Source organism: Phragmites australis, chromosome 17, assembly GCF_958298935.1.
Source record: "Phragmites australis chromosome 17, lpPhrAust1.1, whole genome shotgun sequence".
Taxonomy (NCBI): Eukaryota; Viridiplantae; Streptophyta; class Magnoliopsida; order Poales; family Poaceae; genus Phragmites; species Phragmites australis.
The window spans coordinates 22,831,518-22,852,470 of NC_084937.1; the positions used below are offsets into that span (position 1 = coordinate 22,831,518).

The following is a 20,953-nucleotide window of genomic DNA, read 5'->3' on the forward strand; positions in this document are numbered from 1 at the left end:
ATCAAGGGAAAGTAATGAGTGCTTATCTCAACAAATTAGTGCATGCATATCTCATGTGCTTTGCATAATTAAGAGTTTAATTAAATTGGTATGAATCCGTATCCCTTCTATAACAAATATATTTATGTATCCTAAAATACAAAGGAATGCATCCCAAAATTTCTATGGAATGGGTCAATCCATAGGAATTAATGCTCGGAGGATCTCTTAAACGAGGTTAAACCTCATTGAAGTTTTCGTCTTTGTCTATCTCTTTTAAGTTCCTGCATCTTTTCCTATTAAACATCGAAGCTGCTTACCACAACACATAACTGTAGAACGAGTCATTCGTGTCTCCAACGGCCGAACAATTAGTGAGCCATTAAGAACCAGCAATAATACATACTATCATTGCTATTTCATTTGTATTTTTTATAGGGTGTAAGAACAATTCAAATTGTAGCTCTCTCAGTCATGAGCATACTTCTGTTTATCCGTATAGGTCGTAGAATTTCTGGGATATGACATAGTATGTTGGGTTTGGTTGTTAAGGATTATTGATTATATGAGATGATTCATTTTACATTTATGTGCAGATTGATATTGCATGATAGATGTTTTTTGAGTTAAGTATAGATTCTCACACATATGTGTTAGGTTACTACTCTTATAAATTTATTTAATCTTGTTGCCCACTCCTTGCTAATGACTTAAATACATAATCTTTAGAGTCGGTTATTATATGTAACTATTATGGATTAAATCTTATGAGTACATTTGTACTCACGCTGCTCTTTCAGTACCACCGGTCAGGAGGAGCTCGTGTTTGGCTACTTCACGTCCACTAATGTAGGTGGCGAGAATAGGTAGTGCAAACTACTCATGTGGTGTGATTTTGGGTGGAGCTTAGGGGCATATGGATTCACCTAGCTTTTGATGTTAATAGGTGTTATCATCTACTGTGTAGTTTCTCTAATATTTTGTTGTAAATTATGTAAATGGTTGAATGCTTAAGAATTTATAATATAATTTAATTACTCGCTCTTTCTTAAGTTTGTTGTGATGTTATAGGTTGGAATGGCATGTGTTCTGATCTTGGACACAAAACTCATGCTGGTACTACTGAAATTGGATTCTGGTTAATCGTTATGGATATGATTATGTTATGGATCATTCCTGATGATTAATTAGAATATAATTCGGGCAATTCCTTACAGCGTGGTATCAGAGATTGGTTTAATAAAGTAACCTAAAAACACCTAAGACATGGGTTAGTAAAGAGTATCAACATGACTAAGTGACCAACTAAAGTTTCCTTTTACTTCTTCATTCTAATATGTATAAACTTGCTATATTATGCCCCTAAGTATAATAAACGGTTGATTTCTACGTTGTGTGTTTATTTCCGCATGGTGATTTCTTTATGGATTTTGTTGCATCGACGAAAAAGGTAAGGAACATATTTCAATAGCGGTAAATATCTGGAGCTCAATCAGTGCGAGGCAGGGGCCTGGTATATTCCATACGGTGATGGTACAAAAAGTGAATACGTTAGTAATAACATATCAACATCCACCATACGACGATAGTTATGGTCGTCTACCTATGTGGCGATTAAATAGGGTGTCTCGTAAAACGACGGTACAGGAAGTGGATACGTTGGTAACAATGTATGAAATGTTGCTTGTGCGGTGAGATGCACAAGCACCGTTCACACGAGAAATAAAAGGTAACGCAAAGGGTGATGATTGGTAGTCATTGTGTATATAAATGCTTGCGATCATGTTGTTTGTTGCGGAAGGATACGCTCGAGAAAGAAATGTATATATAGGGATCGAGCATGTCATCATTTCCCTGTTGCTCATATGCAGACATTTATCCAAATATCTGATTTTATAGACCCAGGCAAGTGATATCCGACATAGCAAGATAGCATGAGTCAGAATTTGACCTTTCTATCTTTCATCTTATCGCCACAATAGAATGAGAACCCGCAACATCTCAGAGATCTTCTCGAGGGTTCTAATAAGAACAACCCTCCACCACCTTTAGCGCCGAGTATGACAGATGTTCTCATGCAAATAGAACAAAACCGTCAAGCTCAGATGTCGCTCCTCGAAGCTCTCGTGTGTAACACGGCCCCTCACAGAGGAGGTGGAGCCGGACGCCGAGATGACTTCTCAGATTTCCTTATAACTCAGCTGCTCACCTTTACACGGGTTGAGGATCCTCTCAATGCTGACCACTGGCTCCGAGCCATCGAGCAGATGCTCATGTTTCTCCGGTGTGAGGACTACGAGAAGGCTCTCTTCGCCGACCGTCAGCTTCAGGGTGCTGCAGGCGCATAGTGGTCCTACTTTCTGGCCATGCATGCCACCAACCACCGGGTGTCTTGGGCTGAGTTCCGTCAAGCCTTCGGTAATTATCACATCCCCAAGGGATTGATGGAGATCAAGAGGCAGGAGTTTTTAGACCTCAAGCAGGGAGGCAAGCCTGTCATGGAGTACGTGCAGGTGTTTAACCATCTTGCACAATATGCGCCGGATGAGGTCAACAACGATGAGAAGAAGCAATATCGGTTTGTGAGCGGCCTCTACTCTAAAATGAAAGACCGGCTGTCAGCTCATGAGTTCACCGACTTTAACAAGTTGGTGAACACCTCCCTCATAGTCGAGTTCGAGATGAAGGGCCACTAGGAGGAGAAGAAGCGCAAGAGGGTTCTATCACCTTCCATGGGCGGGATCTCTCAACATACACAAATGGAGAGTCAATCTCAACGTACACAGAAGAACTACCCGGAATGCCACCCGATCGAGCAGTGGAGTTCTCTATTGATCTTTTGCCCAGTACGGCCCTGATTTTGAAGAGGTCGTATAAGATGCCTCCAAATGAGTTAGCAGAGTTGACGAAACAGATTCAGGAGTTACTCTCAAAGGGTTTTATTCGCTCAAGATCCTCACCCTGAGGATGTCTGGCGCTCTTTGTGAAAAAGAAGGACCAAACTCTTCGGATGTGTGTTGATTATCATCCATTGAATGAAGTCACTATCAAGAGCAACTATCCGATTCCTCAGATTGATATTTTGTTCGATCAACTGACTGGTGCCCGGGTTTTCTCCAAGATTGACTTGAGGTTGGGCTATTACCAGATAAGGGTCCAACCGGAGGATATTTCAAAGATGGCTTTCTCTACCCGTTACGGACTTTATAAATTCACTGTCGTGTCCTTCAGCCTTACTAATGCAGTAGTGTTTTTCATGTACTTGATGAACATAGTCTTTATGGAGGAACTCGACAAATTTTTTGTGGTTTCTAGTGCTCAAAGATGAACTAAAAGTCACTTTCACTAGGTCTCTCATTCAAGTCCCTTTCTCAAGATGAAGCTCAAAGCAAGGGAGAGGAGATGTGCTCTTTGGGGCTGTAGAGAGGTTTTTCTTGTTCAAGCAAGCAGTAGCCTGGAGAGGGTGAAGGGGAAGGGTATTTATAGGATACCCTCCAAAGACTAGTCATTATGCACTTTTCCAATCCACATCAGAACTTCCAGTATTCATATCAGAAGTTTCGATCAATACAAAGTAACAACCACGATCTACTCCACCCAAACTAAAACTGGAATAAAACATATATTGGGACTTCTAACCTAGCATATCGGAACTTCCGATTAACAACTTGAGCCAAACAAAGAGACCGGGAATTTGAGGATATTGGAATGTCCGACTGACATCGGAACTTCCAATTAGCAAACTAAAAAACCAACCCAAGACCCTAGGATTTGAGGAACTCTGTACATTCCAATCCACATCGGAACTTCCGATCCAAAAAATTGGAACATCCAATAAAACCAGAAACCCGAGAGCATAAAAAATCTAACACACCAGGCATTCCAACTGGTATCGGAATTTCCCAATAAAATTGACCAGAACTTCCGATCAACTTAGAATATTTTTAACCTAAATGTCCGTGTTGCGAATTGTGTCTCTCATTCTGAAGATAAACTTTAAGCACTAAGTTTGTAGCAAAGTTTTCAATGTTGTATCCCTCTTAATAGTACGACATTCATATGCTTAATTCAAATAAAATGTTATTACCCTAGGAATATTCAACTGTCTTCTTCTTTCTTCATTTTTGGGGATCGTCGATATCGTTTAGCTTTCATCATTGAGACTTTTACCTATTTAGATACTCATTGAATATATTAGTCCCTTAATCATTTGCCGTCAATCATCAAAACTCATATATGGGGCCTAAATGCACTTTCACAACTGTACACCCCGGAAGATTCGACGCATGAAGCCAGTACACGCCGGAGTGTTTTTGACAATGGGGAGAAAAGCTGAAGCACACCGGATGTTCTGGTGATATGGAGTTAAATACGCTAGAGTATTTCTTGCAGAGAAGATTGCAAGTGTTGAAGAGTGAGGATCAACACGTTGGATGGTTCGGCTCACTGATGATATACACACCAGAATATTATGTGCACAGAAGAAAGTGGCTTGGTTGGTAAAAGCAATGTATACGCCGGATGGTCTGGCGATAGAGCTAGTGAACACGCCGAAACATCCGGTGTTCACAGAGGATTTGAGTGGGGTTCCAACGGCTAGTTTTTGAAGGATGTACATACCGAATAGTTCGGTGAGTACAATGTTGTTTACACCAGATCATCCGACGTATACAGTAAAGTTGAGCCGTTGGGGCAACGGCTAGTCCGTAAGGTTGAGGCTATAAATACCCCTCCACATGGTCATTTGAAAGTGCTAGAGTCCTGAGGAAGCTCATATATAATAGTGAAGATATCTAAGCCACCAAAATACTTAAAGTGATCATCTAAGGCAATTAAGCATAATATTAGAGAATGATTAGTGCTATAGTTCTATAGAGAGTTATTGCTAGGTGTTACTGCCTAAAGAGTAAATCAAGGGGTGATCTTATAGTGTACCAAGTGGTACATCCGCACCTTAAAGTCTTAGTGACTCATCGGCACCTTGGGCTATGGTGGCTCATACTTTTTGACCCTCCGACTTGGTGTGGAGCGGTGGCAAAACTCTTGTACAGGGACGCAGAGACTCTTGACTTGGTGGCTCAAGCTCCGATGTGAAGAATGTGGTAAGTGACCGGAAGAGATGTTTGTAGTAAGGCCTTATCTTAGTGGCTTGGTGGCTCTACCCACTTGAGAACTTGGTGGCTCAAGGGCCGTGATCGGGTGTCGTCCGGGAGTATATCTTTGGTGGAGCTCTAATATAGACTAGAGGTGACGTTTATGCTATCGATACCACAGAATAAAAAGCCCTTACGCCGAGTTCGGTCTCTCTATCTTATTTACGTTTATGTATTTACATATTTACAATTAACCTTTGTAGATAGATTACGATCTCTTTTAAATAGTAGAATAGACACACTTGATAAATCTAGAGTATATTTAGATAGGAATTAATATATATTTATCTTATAAAGTTTTTAAAGATAATTAATTTTAAATAGCCTAATTCATCTTCTTTTAGACCTCACTGATCCTACAGGCGCGATAGTAAGAGTGGGTCAGGAGGGATAGCGGCATGATAGGGTTCGGGTTTAGCATGTTGTTTCGGCACAAAGGGCAAAACTGCAATTTTGATGTACCTGTCCAGAGAAAAAAATAGAGGAAAACGTGTTTAGGCTAACAGTGTGAAGTTCTGAAACGTTTTGATCTTTCGGTGCTATGTTACGGAGCTACGTTTTTTTAGGTATTTTTCGAAAGATGTGATCTTTTAGTCCTACAGAACAATTTTTCTATTTTTTATATATCCCATTTATTTATCCAAACTGAAGTTAATCACTGAACAAGTTACGTTGCGACGGTAATCTATGGTGCTCAGAAGTCGGAAATCGGAAATGTTCTTCCGAGTACGCTTCACCGTGCATAACTAATATTCAGTCTTACCTATGTCCAAAGCTAACCCTATAACGCTCATCGCGTTGATCCGTGCTGAAACCACTGTTCATGTGTTGGCGCCTTCAGTACCTTGTCTGCAGCGGCAACATGCCCCCTTCTCGTTTTTCTGAAGACGCGACCCCGTGTTCTCCTGCAAACTAATGCAAACTTTATTTAAGCTGGCATGACATCTGAGTTGGCGCAGTGATACTGTTCCGTTGTTTTTGACAGAAACAAACCAGTGACCCCGATCCACAATCCAAAAGAAAAGTAAAGAGCATGTCTAGAAAAAATACAGACAAATCAAACTTACAGATAGGCAAGAATGCAACATATGTGAGCAACGAACACAGGGCAGCGATGCCAAGACTTGGATAGTTGGACTAGGAGGTGACGCAGAGAAGGCACCAACGAATCAAGCGTCTGGAGATGACTGCGCGGACGCAGGAAATTTAGTAGCGACATGTGTTCAGGTACAACTCTGAACTTTCCATACAGAAGGCACAACCGTATAGGCAGCCAACCAAATGAATCCATGAAGCCGTTAAATCTTTATCAGATACGCTTATCCAAACAAATTTAGTGACCAAGCATGAAATTTACCCTGAATTACGGGTCAGCTCACTCACCACACCAATCCCTAACAAAGGTGAAAGGAAACAAAAAAGCTACAATTTACATGTAGGGCATCGGAGTATACTGTAATCACACAAACAATCCTAACCTTACGGTACTACGATCTCACCTCTTGATTTCGGTAGGCTTTGTGCCGCTGACCACGTGTCCGAAGCCACCTTTTTTGCGGCCTCGAGGTCGCCCTCGTCGTCGTCGTCGTCTCCGATGCTGAACCGCTCGTTGCCCTCGCTGCCGCTGCCGCCTTCCTTCACCAGCGGGACGTACCGCGGCTCCTCGGGGTAGAGCTTGGCCAGCTGGAGGTAGAACAGGACGACGAACACCACGGTCCCGGTCAGGTACCAGCTGAACTGCAGGTTGACCAGCGACTTGGCGCGGTCGAGCGCCTCGTCGGTGCGGCACCGGACGACGTCGTGACCTTCCTCGGAGTTGAGGAAGCATCCCTTGGGGATGAGCGCCGGCGTCCAGAGCATGACACCCATGACTATGAACCAGACGCCCTGGAACACGAGGCTCGCCGACCGGACCAGGCTCACCACGAAGCTCCGCGGGTAGGGGATCCCGAGCAGCGTGGCGGCCAGCGTGACGGCGATGACCGTCTGCAGCAGCCAGTGGAACTGCCCCTCCACGCCCATGTGGTCCGCTGAGTGGAGGTGGAAGATGAGAAACTGCTGCGCGAACGCCGCGGCGGCCACCAGCTGCGACAACGCGTCCCGCATGGGAGCCCGGACCCTGTCCAGGTGGATGGTGACCGCGGCGAAGAGGAGCAGCGCCAGCGAGATGGACGCGTGCTCGAAGTTGTGCAGGTGGTCTGAGGGGATGGTGCCGTCGTCGTCGAACGGCTGGTGCTTCGCGGGGCCGATGACCAGCTCCATCAAGATAGAGATCACCGTGCCGACAATGATCAGTATGAGCTCAAGGTGGCGGACACCCCGCACCGGGAACCAGACCGGCGCCGCGTAGGAGCTCGGCCGCAGCAAGAACAGGCGTATGTGGCTGAACAGCTGCCACAGGCCGATGAGGAGGAAGCCGGCGCCTGGCGCGACGTGCCCGACGAAGGTGCCCATGGCGTGCCACCGCACCGTGACTTTGCGTGCACCAGTACGTCATGTGGTACGGAGAGGAGGGAAGAGGTTGGTGGCGGCGTGTGGAGAGAGAGGGTTTGAAGGTTGAAGAACTGATGGGTGGGTTTTAAGAAGGTTTGGAAGGTGTCTCTCGACAGTTCGGATTGTTAGGAAGGTTTGAACATTCCTCTTATTTTTCTTTAGATTTGGACGAACTTTGCATGTGTCAATCAGCAGTGATGTCAGTTTTGAAAGCAGCTCAGCGTAATTTGTTGTCCCTTCTGTTTTGCTTGCTTGCCTAAACTTATACTCCTTTCGATTTCATGTTAGATATCGTTTTAGATAAAATTTAGAATACCAATACGACTTAAATAAGGTTGTTTTTTACCATTTTATTTATCATAACTCAAGGAACCGAAAGGTATTCAAAATAGCAATAAAGGTTAAATGAAGTTAATGATGCATGCAAGATTGAAGTAATTGCAAAATAAAACAGACTAGATAATCCATAAAATTTTTAAACGACAACTTTTCAAACACCCTATCTAAAACTCTCTAACGAAACCGGAGGGAGTAGTTGAATAGTACTCACTCCGTTCAAAAATAGTATGTATATTTCTTTTTAAAAAGTCAAATTTTGTATACTTTGATAAGTATTTAATTAAATTATAAGAATATCTAGTGTATAAAAATTATACAATTAGGTTTACAATTCAAAATAATTTCACATTTTATAGGCACTACATAAGAAACCAGCAAAGAAGATATCACATTAGTGACGGTTGTTCAACATGCGTCACTAATATCATATTAGTGACGGGTCTAATAAGAACGTATCACTAATGTCCCTTTTGATCAGAACCAGATATAGATCCGTCACTAATGAGTGATTATTAGTGACGGGTCGTAACATAATCCGTCACTGATAATAATAGTGACAAGTCGTACTAGGCTATTATTAGTGATGAGTCAAATTGTGACCCGTCACTAATGATAAGATTATGAGTGACAGGTTGTCCTAGGTACATTGGTGATGGATCAATGTGTGACATATCACTAATGATAAGATAATGATAAGGTCATCAGAGATATATCATCTTAGACCAGTCATTAATGACGAATCAAATTGTGACCCATCACAAATGATAAGGTCATCAGTAACGAGTCGTCATAGGATAGTCATTAATGATGAGTCACAACTTGACCCGTTACTAATGATAAAGTCATTAATAATAGGTCAGTCATTAGTGACAGATCACAACTTGATCTGTCACTAATCTTCTACTTATTAGTAATGGGTCATCCTATGCTAGTTATTAGTGACGAGTCAACTTATAATCCGTCACTAATAACCAACTCCAATCACTAATGATAGTATTCGCAAATATTTTTTAATTTTTTCTAAATCAGTAACATTAGAATAGTAAATATTGTACATTTCTGCTCAAGTTTGATGTAAGTTGTGGCGGCTATGGATACAAATGTATATTTTAAAAATGGTACAGAAACTTTCGAGTACGAAAACTCAATCTTTCAAACCATTTTTGTCTAAAAATCCTCTAAACCCGATAAAATTGGAGAAAAACAGATATAACTTTTTCTATATATATCCTCATTAACTTTTTCTAAAAAAAAAAATCCGAAACAGAAAGCCAAAAGAGCTATCTAAAAAGTTACTAGTTACCTCTCTGGCGCGCGTGAAATAGCAGCACTCCCCCGGCCCGCCAGAAAAGACTTAACCGGTTGACCTGACCCATATTAGCCTCCACATAATCCGTGTGTTATGACTTTCAAACCCTTCTGGAACTGCACGTGTTGACCACAATGCCCTCGAGCAAATCCGTTTCGCCTGAAGATAAGACCATGCATTCTTCGTACAGGTTTCGCACGGCAGTTAAACAGAGGGGCAAACACGGGACTCGCCACGCCGCCCTTGCAGTCTGCCGCCTCCGCGGCAGGGCCGGCGCCGGCGCCGGCGCCAGTGCCAGAAGCCGTCGGTTTTCACCTCGTACGTTGCCCCCGCGCGCGTGGCGCGTTGGGCCAATGTCACCTGTGACTGAGACGCACAGCAGCAGCGGCACAGGGTGTCAACCTTAGTGACGGTCATTATTCGTTATTAATGATTTATTATTAGTGACGGGATAAATGATGGTACGGAATCCGTCACTAATTAATACCAGTTATCATCTGTCACTAATAATTTTTTTTATATAGCGAGGTTTTATAGCTATAAATAATATATTTTTGTGAGAAACCCTTAGTTAAAATCTAATTTCAAAGATCGAGCTCAAAAGAAATACGTCTATTATTTCTGAACGGATGGAGCGACATTTTATATATATTTGTAGATAGATATGTTATATATTGATTTACAAGATGGTTGATAACAATCTAGTGATATGTTGGATATCACTAACTATGTTTTATATTCTGTTATGTGAAAAAATACTGCTTAAATATTAATATTCATACAACATGCACACTTTGTGTTATCTTATACTACAGATTTTTCTTCACCAAGGCTCGTAGGTCTAATTTATTTTTAATTCCGCGACATAGTGCATTCGTTTTTTCCCAATCAATTTTATTTACAGGTGATAGGGTATATTTTTAGCAGGCTTTGTCGAGCGGTTACACCCTAGAAAATGGTGATTTCTCTAAGTATCATTGATAATGGCAGCGTAATAGGAGGCCACACCATAGGGCTAGTAAAGTGCCTGAGGGGACAATGTGATTTGTATTCGATGGTAAAAGAATTTAGCTTGTTATTAAAGAAAATAATTCAATTGAAAGAGATACCACTTCCTCTGAATTTATCTTGAATTGTGATTTTTGGGCTCATCTTTATCCTATTTTTTACTGAAAGAGCAACCTTTTTTCACCTTGAATTGCTCCAAATATGTAGAATTTTTTCTATGGAATTATGTAAACTTGTTGGAAAAAAAATGTATGGGTCCGACAGGCCAGGCCAGGCCCGGCCCCGGCCCCAGAATTTTGGATCAGCACACACGTGCATGCTGTGTTGCTCATGCCATCCGAACAGCCCCACCCACTTTCCACTTTTGGAAAAAATCAAAAAAAAAATTGAGCAAACTTTTCTCGTTAATTTTTTCTTAAAACTTTCTCTTAAAATTTTCTCGTTAACTTTTTCAAAAGAATTTTTTTTTCAAAAACAGAAAGTGGAGGAGCTATCTAAAAAGTTACTGTTACCTCTCTGGCGCGCGTGAAATAGCAGCACTCCCCTGGCCCGGGAGAAAAGACTTAACCGGTTGACCTGACCCATATTAGCCTCCACATAATCCGTGTGTTATGACTTTCAAACCCTTCTGGAACCGCACGTGTTGACCACAATGCCCTCGAGCAAATCCGTTTCGCCTGAAGATAGACCATGCATTCTTCATACAGGTTTCGCACGGCAGTTAAACAGAGGGGCAAACACGGGACTCGCCACGCCGCCCTTGCAGTCCGCCGCCTCCGCGGCAGGGCCGGCGCCGGCGCCAGTGCCAGCAGCCGCCGGTTTTCACCTCGTACGTTGCCCCCGCGCGCGTGGCGCCTTGGGGCTAAAGTCACCTGTGACTGTGAGACGCACAGCAGCAGCGGCACAGGGCGTCGCCAGATTTGCTTGCCATTTGGAACCGTCCGTGGCTTCACGTGATGGATCAACTAGAAGTCTAGAAGCGCGCGCGCGAGCTCGGCCGGCGCGGAAGCGCGGCGGCAGAGAGTCGGGTCGTTTCGTGGCGCCGCCGGGCAGGGACTTTGGGCGCACCTTCTGACCGGCCCGCGCGGGCGCAGCCGATGGAGGGACCGCTGCGCAGGCACGTACCCTGTGCCTTTTTTGGGCGGGGGGGGGGGGGTAGGGGTCGGTTTCTACAGTGCGATCGTGGCGGTTTCGTGCTGGGAACGAAAAAAAATCCCGTTTTCGGCACCAAACGCCTCATGTCTGCAAGTTGATCCCATTCAAATGGAAATTATTTTATATGCTCATTACCTGACATATATAATTAGTATTGAGTATTTTAATTACCACTTTAAGATCTATGTTCGAGACAGGTGGTGTACAGCTACATGTCGCAGGAAGAGGCGTATATAGCACCGTTACATACGTGGGACCAGGAGAGCTGCCGAGGATTTGGCGTAATTAATGATGGACAGGTGCACATGGTGTTCTAGAAAGGGCCCGCTGTACAAGTAGTAGACATGTGGAAGTGGAACAGGCGAAAATCCAAAAATAGACAATATAGTACTATAGTTATCAAAATAGATAATATATTGATATATTTATAAATTTCGCATATGTATTAGGCATCTCATTTACCGAAAATCCAATTTTGGTATGTGAGGCAAAAAAAGAATAGGCCTGATAGTTTTCAACACCTAAGGCACCGAATATACCACTGTGCACCGTATTTAGCATCACAGTTCATATTTGGTATCTAAAGTGTCGAATACGATGCACAATATCATATATATACGCACGGGCGGGACAGCAACAGGTCCTACCGAAGAAAGCTAGAAGAAAGCAAGCCATGTTGTAATTTGTACCGTGTTTCTATTTTTATTTATTTGGGAGTATAAAAGTAGTTAAAAATTTAAAATATTTTTATGAGTAAAATAGAGTTCACTAGCAACCCGTTTTAATTAGTTTGATTAAAAAACTTGATCCAATATTTAATTAAAATTCTCTAAATAAGCCTACTTTTATAAATTGTAGCAATTTTTAATACCTCAAATAAATTCCTAAAAATATAGAAAAATTCACTAATATTCTTCTCATATAATGTACTAATTTATAAAAATATTTTCAACCATATGTTATTCGATGAAAAAGTAAGTTCCTTTGTAATGCTCTATTTATATGCATTTTTATTATTTCATGTGACTTTTGAACAATGCTTAGCTCCCAAATTCATAATATAATTTTGGAGATGAATGTCCTTGCTGATGTTCAGAGTTCACTGAACAAAGGTGCTCTTCATATCTACCCACAAATGCATCTCCTTATTCTGTCACTAACCTCCCCGATAATGCATATTGTCAATCTACATCACCATCTACACAGATTGGTCATGTAGACATGAAAATTCTCAAATTTTCATTCCGACATTGGAATTGTGCTATATACAGCCATTTTTAAAATTTTAAGATGTTGTCATGTTGAATTACTAATTCAGTTGAACAAGCATCTGGTGTAGTTCTGCCGCCGCCGCCACCACTACTACTACAATAAGTATTCTTTGGTTAGTACAAGCTTGAAAGAGAAAGGACACATAGTATGCCCAATGAACATTGAATTGCAAGGGCACACATCAATTGGCAATTTTTTTTAAAAAAAAATATTATTTTATTGGTGGTATCTCTCCACCCATGCCTGCAACTTACTCCTCACTTGCATAGTACACAATGGCCTGACCCTTCGTCATCATCCTGCAATACGAAATTACAATCATAGAACTAAAAATATGAATAGTAAAGAACATGTAACAACAAATACTTACAAGTGAGTGATGTCTGTCGATCGTCACGTATGGGTGAAGTGCTGGTAAAATCCAAATTGTCTGAGCATTCTGTCCGGGTAGTAGGGTTCAACCGTGGCGTAGAACACTAGCTATCACCACGTAAGCCAAAGAGCACGGTCGTTATGGCACAAGTCAGAAAGGCCAAGGCGCCCACGTTGTGACCGCCTCGTGGTTGTACGATGTTCAGCGCACCATGTCCGTCTACATCTTGTCGAATGCGACAACGAATTGAGGGTATGAAGAGCGTGTTGTCGTTGTCGCCCACCATTACATCGCGCTTGCACCAAAGCGAACCCATCATAGGGTCGTCCACTGTGTCATGCAGGTCAAACTTGTCAGGGAAGTAGAAAGCCTCGTCGTACGTGTCGTATGAGCTCAGGTGTGGGCGTCCTATGTTGAAGCGCTCGTACGACCACAGGGTAAAGAGCAAAGGACAATCTGTGATCGACCTGGAGTCGCTCCTCCTGCTGCAGGACTCAACCTGGAGTCACTCCTCCGTCTACACTATGACCCGGAGTCACTCTTCACTACATATTGCAGATGGATCTTATCATAAAACATCTGACCTTTGGTCATGTAATCATACTCCCATGCCGACTCGTGTCCATCGTTCATCAATTTCTCCAAAGCAAAATTCATCCATTCTTCCGGGATAGCTGCTCTAAATTCTAAATGAATCATATTTTCCTCTGTCCATTCTAAATACAATACTGCAAAAATCCATAACAATACAAATGTACAAATCCTACACTGATAAAAAATATGTAGTCTAATAATATCGAATTTTTAAATCATATTAAATAACCTACTTTAACTCTACATTACCAAAATATTTGAACTTTTCCGACTATTCTACATTTCTTAACTAATTATACTATATTTTCTACCTATAGCTAATTTTTGAACATACACAGTCTACTATAAATTTTCTAAATTATCTACTCTACTCAATATTTCTTTAATATTCTCATACTCTAAATTATGTAAATATTCAAACTTATCTAATTATTCTACGTTACCGAACTACCTCGTACTATTCTAACCTAAATTTTTTACCTAACTATACTAACTTCTCTAACTTTTGCAAATTTTTGAACTAAGTCTACTTTATTCTAAATTTCCTATCCTAATTTTTCTACTCTATTCCAGATTTTTCCTACTATATTCTAAATTTTGCATCCTAATTTTTCTAGCCATTCTAATTTTTCTACTCTATTCTATCTATTCCTACTCTATTCGAACTATGTTATGTTGTTTCTGATAAAAAAGAAAAAACTCCTCACCACCGATGTCGGATTGCTCGCCGGAGTGGCTCATCCGCCGCTCACCGCCGCTCGCCGATTCGCTACCTCCTATCACGCGCTCGTTCTCGCACTACGTCGTTGCCATCGCTGCTCTCTGCTTGCCCATCGCACGTGGAAGATGAAGAACAAAGGAGGAATCGGTGGCCAGACTATTATTTAAGGTCTGTCGGCATACGAAATGCCGACAGGCCTAACGTGGTACCTATCGGCATACAGAATATCTACAGGCATAACGTGGCACCTGTCAATATTCCACATGCTGGCAGGCCTAACGTGGCACCTATCAGTATTCTGCGTGCTGCTAGGCCATGCTATGTCACCTGTCGATACCCGGAATGCCGACAGGCTACTAGACTGCAACAACAACCTACGTGGCACACCCTCTTTATCAAGACCCACCACCTGTCGGCATTCCACGTGCCGACAGGCCTCTAGGCTCGCTGCCACATTGGAAGTCGACATTCGAAGTACTGACAGGTCCATTGTCGGTACTTCGTATGCCGGCAGATATATATTCTTGCAATTATGTTATTTTAGCTATTATTTTTACAATTTTTTAAAAATACTATTATTAAAAAAATCCATCAATTAGCACCTTATATTGACCAACCCTTCAACATCTTCTTCTGGCCCTCCTCAGTTACAACTACTATCACATATGCTTTCTTTCAAGGAATGATGGTCGAATTTCTGCTTAGGATGTAGATGCACTAATTATGCCTTCAGGATGCAGCAGCGATCCCTTTTGCATCGCCGCATGACTGATGACTTGAAATTTTTATTTTTATTCAAATTGAATTAAAAATATAATATCACATAAAATGATAAAAATACATGTAAATAGAACATTACAAAGAAACTTACTTTTTTTACCAAATAACTTATGGTTGAAAATATTTTTATAGATTAGTACATAACATGAAAATAATATTAGTGAATTTTTCTAGATTTTTAGAAATTTAATTGAGGCATTAAAAATTGCTATAATTTATAAATATTGGTTCAGAATTTTTGGATGAAACTAATTAAAACGGGTTACTAGTGAACTCTAATTTGTTCATAAAAATATTTAGAATTTTTAAACTACTTTTGTACTCTCAAATAAAATCAAAATTAAATAAAAAATAGAAACGCACACGTACAAATTACAACACGGCTTGCTTTCTTCTAGCTTTCCGTACCACCCGTCGCCGCTGCCCGTGCGTATTTGGCACTTAAGGTGCCAAAGTGTCGACTTTGATATCTCATGTACCGAATACAGTCTGTTTTTAACATCTTAGATGTCAAATATTATGTCGTATTCGGCACCTTAGATATCAAAAACTGTTGGACCCATCTTTTTTCAGTGTCTCATGTACTGAAATCAGATTTTCGATAAATAAAGTCCGAATACACTTGCTAAATTTATAAACACACTAACATATTATCTATTTTAATAAATTAGGTGTTGTATGTTATTTATCTTTTTTATTTTTGCCAGTGGAACACGAGCTATCTGATCGTTCTGACCTTCCCTCCGATGTACAACTACGTACTGTTTTGGTACAGCACCTATCCTCAAGGAAAAATGGGCTTAGAACACAACCGTCCCCAAAAAACGAACGAAGCAAAACATCATCCTGAGCTTAGGACCAGAGGAAGCATCTGTTCCTTGCCTTAAGAATGTCCATTTGCCACAAGGAATTAACCAGCCACGAATTAGAGGGCCGACTTGAAGGTCAAACCCAACGAATGTGACGGAAGCATTCCCATCACCCAGCTAAGTAGTTCGGATCGCTTGTTTTGACTAACCTGCAGGAGGATTAAAGCTCGCGGCTTACACCTCACGGAAGCATCCAGGTTGCAGCCTAAACAATCGTGTGTCCGTGCATCGACGTCCCATCTGTCCGAGCTTTCAGGTGCGAAACCATTGAGCCCTAAAAGAAACACATGAAGTCTGATCGGTTGTTCATATAAAAATAATCTAGTTTGATAAAAGTATATAATTATAAAAAAAAATATGTTTGATTATTTATATATACTATTTTTGTTTGGCTCGGTGAATGTAAAGAGACGCCCACAGTATGACCAAATGGATGTAGGTTTCTGTATTCATTTATATAGATAGATTCACTTATTAGTGTCATAAAATCATCTTTATACAAGTAACTAATCACACTCTTAACTCTTGCGTCCGCTCAAACAGTCTCAAATTCGATCAACCAAATAGAAACTATCGCAGCATGCATGTTCAGACAGATACAACTATCCAAGCACTCTTCATTTCAATAAATATGATTCCACTCAATCTACTTTTTCTCAGCCTGCATATACGGTACATGCGGGTAACCAATCACACTCACGGCAATTGTTGGCATCTCATAAACTAAGGGTGCGCTTGATTGCTCAAATTTATCAAAGATTGATTCGATGGATTCGTATAATCTCATAAAAAATATGTTTGTTGGCTCATATTTATTGTTTCAGTATGGCCTGGCGAATACAATATAAGCCTTCAACCTAGCCCGACGGATACAGACTTCTGCATCCGCTCATGCAGGCGGATCCACTTATCAGTGCCACAAAATCAATTTCATATGAACAACCAATCACAATCTCAACTATTGCATCCGCTTATGCAGACTCCGGTTTGGTAAAACAAACAGAAACTCAACTTAATCTATTCGAATAGATACAACTAAAAAATACTTTTTTTTAAACAAATATAACTCCATTTATCATGTGTTCATTTAATCAAACTATACGATGCAGCTCTAAAACCATGTCAGCGGAATTAAACACACCCTAAAGCAAAACTGAAGCTGATACTCTGGTAAAGGCCAGGGAAGCAGGTAAGAACGCACTAAGCACCGATCGTGGGGCAGTTAGGCTGTGAATTGATTAGTCCCGCGGCCACATGGTTCCTGCGTCCGGGCGCTCAAAAGGACGGAGGATACGGGATACCGCGGTTTCTTTTCTTCCCAACCTTCTCGGCTCTTCGTCGTCTACCGACTTACCGAGACGACGACCGGCGGCCGCCTTTCGCATGCATTCTGGAAGTGGAGCAGGAAAAGAGACCGACGGGTTTGAATATTTGAATTTCGCAGCAATAGCAATCCTCAGTTAGTTTGAATTTTATCTATCATGTGACGAGATAGTTCAGCTTTCTTGTCCGAATGAAACTGCGGACGACAGATACGACCTCAGAAGAAGAAAACGGCGGCAGCCAATTCGGGTAGAGAAGATTGGACGTTGGAACTGAAGGCAATCTCCAATTTATCTATCTTCTATCTATCTATTAATCTTAGTAGAACAGAGTTAAAAAGAATCATCGCGTCGGCTCTTAAAAGCTAGAAATTATCACATTAATCAGAAAAAAGAAAATAAACCATATCATTAATTGTTATAATCATCTAACGGTCTAGATTAAAAAAATCCATATCAATTACAGTTAACAAATAGCTAGATTAAGAATTGTGAATTAAAAATTAGTGGTTCAATTTTCATACAAATTGGAAAGCAAAATATCTAAATAAAGAGTTTATGTAATATTATTCATAATAATTAAAATTAGGATTAAAAATAGATAAAACAATGGTCCATATCTGTTGATGATTGGTATTGTCGATTATATGCAAATACTTATTACGTATCAAAGAAAAGGACATGAAATTTTATACAGGTCAAGCCTCCCTTAGAATAATAATCATACGTCTTGTTTTACCTTGATTAATATCAGAAAGAAATAATTATAATAGAGATATGTCTAGATCTAATCTTAAGGATCTCAACTAATTCTCTCGTGTTCTAAATCCTGATCGTAGAAGCCCAAATGTCACATTTCTCTTTTTCTATGTCCTCAGGAAATATTATATTAAATGCACATGGTTTTTGAAGGGAGTTGAAACAATCATGATGTCTAAAAAGGTGCTTCGAAATTTGTAGCGCCAAGGACGCCATTAATGTGGAGGGGTAATGCTGGCATCCATCGTGAAATAGTTGACAAACCATCTTCCCTTATAAATAGAAAAGGATATGGATGTTATCTTTATTCCGTTCTCACATTCAAAATCCTTTGCCTTAGAGCGATTTTCCCCCTTTCTTCAACCTCCAGCCTCCAAATATCCAATGGCATCCTCTAGCAGCTCATGGGCGACCTCGGAGATGTCGGATACTCACATCCAAAGTTAGAGAAGGAAGAGATGATTGCTTCCTAGAGTTGTTCATCGGACTCCCGCGGTCACAGCGGGAGCATCGAGGGCAGTTGTGGCATCGCAGGTGTGATGAATGTAGAGGAAGCTAACAAGTTGCTCACGCAAGGTGATAGCCCTTTGTGCTGATATTTAGGTAGCTGAGTATGAGGGGTGTGGTTCAGCTGTGGTCAGACTAGTCGTGTGTGAGGTAGCTTTGGTTGATGTAGTTGAAGTCGGGTTACCGTAGTCGAGGTAGCCGCAAGAGAAGCGTGCGGGCGCAAAGGTGATTGGTGGTGAAGTGATGATTACGCGTCGGGGAAAAAGGCACATGTCAGTTTTGCTACAACCGGATCCGTGAAGAAAGGGACTGACAAGCAGTGGCTAGTGTCTGGAGGATTGTAGTAGCAGCATGTGGGGGGGGGGCTCATGATGGGGCCGATGAACTGTACAAGAGGGTCATGCAACACGGCGATTGCCACCGGAGTGGACAAAAGATGAGGGGAGGAGAAAACTACATATATGTGCATGCAAATGAAAATATATGGTGGCACTGGTGACATAGATGTGAGACATGGTGGATGAGGTGAAGAGCATGGGATAGAAACTAGATGGACTAACTAGCGGGCGTAAAGGTGGCCATGCGATAGCCTTGGGAAAAAATCGGAGATAGTACACAGATTAGGTGGTGGAATGGCAATCAAAGAGGATCAGTGATGCAAGAGGAAGGATCTGAGCTACTTGACAATAACAACGCATGTGTATGATTGGTGGCGATGCCACGCCAAGATAGGCAGCACAACACTAGTGTGAGTGTCGTCGGTGCGCAGGACAGTAGCGATGATAAGCAGCGATGTTGCGGCCTAAGATGGGTGACACGGCTGCAATTCTTATGTCAATATAGTGAAAGGAGACCACCAGCGGCAATGTCATGCCTAGGAAGGCATTGTGGCAGTTGATGGGTATTAACCATGGGCAGCAACGCTGCAGCTCGAAGGGGCAACGCAGTGGCAATCTAATACTTGGAGGCGTGGCGTACGAACTCAAGGAATCCATCTCAGGAGTGACTGTGTGTGGTGCAGTCGTTCACTGATTGGCTGATCAGATTGAGGTGCACGCGGTACTGACCATAGTGGATGATGTCATGTAGGTCATAATTGGTGGCTACGTTGTTCGGAACGATCAGAACACGAGGGGCGACGGTGGTGACATAGGAGGGATGAGGTTGGCACTTTTCAGACATGAGTTGCAAAACTGTAGCTACACACCAAGCCAAGGATGGTGTCGGGATTGTACAACATCAAGGAGAACGGTGTGCTGATCATGGACAATGTTGTGTATATCAGAACCATTAGACCCTTGCGGAACAGGGCGACATTGTGCATGTGGTAGTGGCAATATTGAGGATGTCCCTAATGATGGTGATGAAAATTAGCCGGCGTGGAGGCTTGCGGACGTGGCAGTGGTGTGTGAAGGCGGGGTGCCACGCTTAGCTGTCCCTCGCATGGTCGTGGACAAGGAGCTTGCCAAAGAAGAGTCGATGCCGATGTTGGAGTAGTGGCATGCGAGGACGATGGGTGACTGTGGGTGACATAAACTAAACTATGATAAAAAAAAAGCCAAAGAGAAAACACCAATCAAACGATCGTCGAGAAAGAAAAGTCGATTATCAAATTGGAAAAAGATCTCTAGGGAGACCAATCAACATGATCGGCAACACGAACCTTAGCTACGGGTGGCGTAGCCCCCGACGAGATTGATCTCCTCGAAGGTGGCATGGTGTGGAATTTATGCTGGAGGCTAGGACTGAGAAACCTATCTAATACTATGTAAACAAGAGGTTTGGTGTAATGTGCTGGATGTTTATATTAAACCTCGAGGGTGAGTATATAAAGAGTACAAGACTTGGTATGTTAGAAGCCTCCTAAAAATAAAAATAGGGGATCATAATCCTGACAATCTCTATCAAATCCCGATATGCCGTGATACTCAAATATACTCTAACACAGAGTGCTATTGTTGTGCTCAAAGTGCTGGCTCTACAAGGTACCTGACGAGCATTCAACTTAAGACTGTACAATAGGAAAATTATTCTATCTGAATCGCATTCAAAGTCACACGAAAATAGACATCAATCGTGAAATCAATACAGCGTATAGACATCTTTTGTAAGAACCAACCTTTTTGGGGGAGTTTGGTAAGAACCACTTGAGCACATAAGCAGTAATACTACTTTTCTAAAACAAAACTAGTGCATGTTTTGTCTAGTAAAGTTACCGAATCTGACATACTTGAAAGGCTAATCTGAAATAATGAACAACGAAACCCACATAGGTAGTCATAGTCCAAATTATCCAGGCCTCTAGAATCTGTTAAAGCAC

At 41.6% G+C, this 20,953-nt stretch overlaps 1 pseudogene; it reads right to left on the minus strand.

Annotated features, from left to right (window-relative positions):
• Nucleotides 1-6,002: 6,002 nt before the first annotated feature.
• LOC133897640 (uncharacterized) lies at nt 6,003-7,663 on the minus strand (annotated as a pseudogene).
• Nucleotides 7,664-20,953: the final 13,290 nt, after the last annotated feature.